Here is a 5,172-nt window from a genome sequence, read left to right as displayed (position 1 = left end):
CTTCTCGGCCAGGCAGCTTTCCAGCCACTCATCTCCCAGCCTGTAGCGCTGCTTGGGGTTGTTGCGCCCCAGGTGCAGGACCCGTCACCCTACAGCCTGATCTGTATGGCCTGCCTTTGCCAAGAATTATTGCTGAGAATGGTGCCTATGTTTGTCTGAGTGATCCCCATCCCTGGCTTCCCTTTGGCCAAGGTGTCATCTGATGGGTTGCAAAAGTAAAAGCCATCTATGAAGTCTTGAATATTCCACTGGGACTAAACTTCTTATACTTTAAGTATTTTACAACCCTGAACCAACAGAATGTGAGGTGCCAGTCATGGTACAAGCTCTGCTTATGGAGATTCAGCCACAGATTCCAGTGGAGGTCTTGCTTTGCAAACACTGATCTCCTCCCCTCAAGTAATTCAGTGCTTTAATGACTTTAAATCAGCTAGAGATTGCAAATACCACATTAAAGTCAGGCAAATACTCTCAGGGGCTTTATGATGGAGAACGGGAATATATTTCTTACTAATGCACATTAAAAATTATACGTATATACTTGTTTCTGTGAATATGTGATTGACAATTTCATGCACCAATTTTGCTTTTAAGCTGCACCATTCTTCATAATAAGAAAGGAAAATCTGTGGAGGTTTTATCTTAATTCTTAGGTATTCACACACTGCCCATCAGTTTTACATTTATCCCTAAAAAAAGCTAAGTACTCAAAAGCAAGCAATCAATTAATTAATTAACGGGAAATTTTGGTTTGTTGACATTGCAGGCTTCTGTTTTTCTGGTGGGATTCCATTCTGTTGCCTATTTGTGTTTCACACAAGAGACTTATTTTCCCCTGTTCTCTGACAACACAGGAAATATGTTTATGTAAGTGAGAAAGACGGTTCAGTCAGAGGCATTTCAAGCAAGGAAGCTGCTTTGGAGCACATGAGGATAATTGGAAGAGGTAACAATGAACTAAGCCATATTTACACAAGCAGTTACAATAATAGCTCACAAGCTCTAAGAATGTTTTATTCGTATTAACTCAATTGCACAACTGGTTTGTCACTTGACACTTTACCCAACCTGTAAATCTCCCTGCTAGATAGGAAATCTAGTCCCATTGCCATCATCCTTCACATTAAGCACACATCTCCTGCTGCTGTACATAAGGGAGGGTAGGGGGAAGGAAAATCTAAGGATTCTTTAAAATATTTTGTTATTTTTTTAATTCTAACCACAACACATTAGAATAAAAAGCCCTGCACCTTACATTCCTTGATGAGCTTTACAGAAATTGCCATAATTGTGTGTTTTCTGTTTTTTGTGGCTTTTTTTTTTTTAAATGACTGCTTCCTGTAAAATACTTTTCGTAGTGAAAGATCAAAGCAAAGCAGAAACATCTGCTACAAGGTGATAATTCAGGTAAACGCACTCAATGGTAAAAATGCAAATGTTGAAATGTGATTGACTTTTCTTCTATTTAATGTTTATTTTCCCTGCCAAAGCAATGACAAGTTCAAACTAATTCCAGACCTGCTATAAAATAAATTGAAACCGCTATAAGTCAGCCCCTCTCCCTTTTTTTGAACTTAACCTAGATCTCAAATGGTAAAACACAGCTCAAAGGTTTCATCCAGTCAGCCTTCTATTGAGCTCCAGAAGTGTGAGAGAGAGCTGAAAAGAAATTATCCCAGATCTAAATATTTCCAAAATAATTGTCATTAATTAAAACCATGAGAACTTACCACCCCTCTTTCCTGACAACAGCTCTGATTTCTGTGCATATTGTGTGTCCTGTAATTCTGACCCATCCCCAGAATTAAACTTCAAATCAGCAAAATGCCCTGTCTTGACAATCCTAAATTTGTGAATAACAATAATTTAAGAAGTGAAACAAGCTGGGATACACTCCTACTTGCAGATGCTCTTGCTATATCATGTGTGGTGCTTGAAGGTTGTAGGGAGAATGGGGACGCGCTGGTGGCACGTGTGGTACATGCCAAAGGTGCGGGCTTTCCCTGCCTCTGCAGGCTTCATGAGATAATTCACAGCAGGAAGTGCCACATACCTCTGGAAAAGGGGAAATAAAGAGCATGGGTATCAACCATAATAACCTGCAGCTTCATTTGCCAATTTCATACCTTTTCATCTTTTTTTTTTTTTTCCTCCACTTTGCATACAGTGCTACTGGAGAAAATCTCCTTTCTGGGAGATTCTGGAGTTATCTCAAAGGTGGTTTTATTATTATTATTATTATTATTATTAATTATTGTTATTACTGAAGAGGAAAGGCTGAATCTGGACTTCCCAGGTGTATCTACATTAGACCAAATACTGTAAATTCGAAGTGAGCCCAGTGCAACCTGCAAGCCTTTGGACAGGTGCAACGTCTTCTGTGGTGTCTTGCATGGAGCCTGCAGCAATGACAGTACAATTAATTACCACTAATCATGGTAACCCTGACAATTCAAACACTGTGGAAGACTAACATCATCTCCGGATTAAAGCTTCCCCTGCAGAAGGCTGTTTGTGATTGTGTTTACCTGTCACCCCTGTTCTGTTTTCTCACTCCATGGAAATATTAATATTCTCCCCAAAGGTGGGAATGTGGTGGAGCAGGAGGGACGCCAAAGCTCCACTTCCCTCAATATCGCTGAGGGCACTGGGGGGAGATGTTTGGCACTGACTTGTCCACTGGAACATCACCAGGCTTGCTAGAAGAGGTGGTACTGAACTTTGAGCGTTTTTCCTCTGGTTTCAACCCAAACAGAGCTTGCCTTCTGCTTGCATTGTTGCTGAAGTATGTGTGGTGGGCTGTTTGATGGTAAGCAGATCACACGTTTTGGGGAAAAGCCAAGAAAATAACAGTGGTTTCTTATGGCCTCGTAAACTGCTGGGCTCCGACATGTATTTCCCAACCAGAGTATTTCAGTGCCTATGTGAATTTCTAAATGTCTAGGTACGTGTAAGAACAGAAAGAATTGCACTTTTTTTGTGCAAACCAAATATTTCTCCAACAAGTAAAAGACATTGAAGCTCACTCTCATCTCATTCAATTCTGTTTTTGCATCAAATTTTACGCATTTTTTTTGGAATCAAGCTCAATATGTATATAGGACTTTTTTTACACTTATTTGAAATATTCGATAAAGATGGATAAAATAAAATGTACTGGATACATTATAAATAATAATAATAAAAATAATAATAATAAGTGGCAGAAGGACCCCAGAATACTTCCTGAAATACACAGTCACAGAGAATATATGATGTAGCCTCAAAGAAAGATTCCATCCATGTCAAATTACACAAGTGTAATTTGTGCTAAGGCACACATGTTGCTAATGAGCATTATTAAAATGTTTACACCATAAGTCTGCACCCCGCAATCAGGATAGGTAGTATATGCTTACAAGAAAATATTTTAGAAGTGGTTTAGATGGAATTAAAATATTTTATAGAGAAAATTTTTGGTCTGCCTCTGCCTGTAGAGCCAAGTTCTGTAACTAGTTTTCAGTCAAAATATAGGAGGTTTAGAAAGAATTATAGGACCCTCAAAAAGTACTAAGCTTAATTTATCTAGATACAAGTTTTTGCTTCCTGGAAAGTCTTAACATGGTTTTTGTTTGTTTGTTTGTTTTTGTTTGTTGTTTTTGTTTGTTTGTTTGTTTTAAGGGCTGCAAGCACATGATCAACCCCTCTTGGAAAATCTCTTTTATATGGGCACGAAATACTGGACATCCTCCATTAAGATGACAGATACTAAAATGACTACACCGTTGGATATGTGGAAAATACACAAGAAAGAAATGAAATTCCTTCTGTGTTTTGTGTTTTTTCTTGTAGGGGAGGGAGGGATGTAGAGTTGTACCATACAGACATTACTCACACCTGCAGGGAAGAGGAAATTTTAATAAGGGGAAGTCTTGAAGTTTTTTTGACAAGTCCTGAAGGAGATGGAGCTCTGGTTAGCAGGAATGTTAGATGATCAAAGGGACACATTAAGTTATTACTTAGGCTTTTTTTGAAATGTATTTTATCTGTGAAAGAGACATTGCAGGGTTACTTTTAGCATAGACAGACACCCCTAAACACATGCTGGCTGCCGTGAGCGCAGACCACGTGTGCCATACGCCACCCCCAGGAACTGTGGCAATGCAGCCACCTGCATTGTGTAGGGCACTGGAAGCCAGGTGGTGTCTAAGTGGCACGGGGCTGGGCTATGAGCATCCTGCCCATGGGCTCTGCCAGAAGCTCCTGCTTGCTTCTGTGGGTGTTCCTCCTTGGTGTCCTGCAAGTCCTGCCTGAAACAGGGAAGCTCTCCAGAGCTGGAGCCCGAGCCTCTTTAGGGCAGACCTCGGCACTACTGTAAAAAGATGTCAGTGAGTGGACGTGAGTTATGTACTCCTGCTTTCCAAGGCTTAATGTGTTCACTGGTTGCTTCTTTTCCTAAGACTCTCCAAAGATGGTTGGCCAAACTGCAGCCTAATGGGTTAAAAACTTGATTATTCTTTATCTGAGAAATAAACAAAGCTGTTCTGAAGACCCATGCATTCCTTGTACAGCAGGGTGGGCAGCACAGGGTGACGAGGCTAGCTTTCTGAAGCTGCAGGAAGGGACCTCAGCTCCCCTATACCCATGCTGCCACGTGGAGCCCCTCATGAGCCCCATTCTTGGTGTCCTTGGGAAGAGGATGTTCAGAGACCCTGTCCCCATTCTGCGTGGGACTGCTCCCCCTTTCTGCTCCTTCTTCTGGCTCAGTGCTTCGTAAAAGGGCACAAGCAATCAGGTTTTTGTAACCTACTCCTAAAGCAGAGCAAACTCAGTGATGCAGAATGCATAACTGCAAAACGTTTTTTAATGGTTTCCATGAAAAATTGAGGGGGAGAAAAAGGGATGAAAACATTTAAATCGTGTGTGTATAAAATACCCTTCTGGTTCCTATAAAGTTAGACTGATACTATTATTTCTACTCATTATATTTAAGAAATTTGAAAATTGAAATTCATTCTGACAAACTCATTTTCATTGAATTTTCCCTGTTATTTTAGATATATTCACATTTAAATACCCACTATTAATATTAATTCATGCTAAATATTAGTTTCATAAATAACATTAACCAGATTTAAACAGTCACAGGCACAAGCAGGAAAGTATCTTTTTGCAGAGCTGACAGTCTACAGG

The 5,172-nt window shown here is 40.0% G+C and overlaps 1 long non-coding RNA gene across 1 annotated transcript; it reads left to right on the top strand.

The window, feature by feature from the left end:
* Positions 1-878: 878 nt before the first annotated feature.
* On the top strand, positions 879-2,913 carry LOC121062222. Its single transcript, XR_005815474.1, has 3 exons — positions 879-946; positions 1,359-1,407; positions 2,168-2,913. It is a non-coding gene; the product is annotated as an uncharacterized LOC121062222 (long non-coding RNA).
* Positions 2,914-5,172: the final 2,259 nt, after the last annotated feature.

Source organism: Cygnus olor, chromosome Z, assembly GCF_009769625.2.
Source record: "Cygnus olor isolate bCygOlo1 chromosome Z, bCygOlo1.pri.v2, whole genome shotgun sequence".
Taxonomy (NCBI): Eukaryota; Metazoa; Chordata; class Aves; order Anseriformes; family Anatidae; genus Cygnus; species Cygnus olor.
This window is presented reverse-complemented; position numbering and strand designations above follow the sequence as displayed.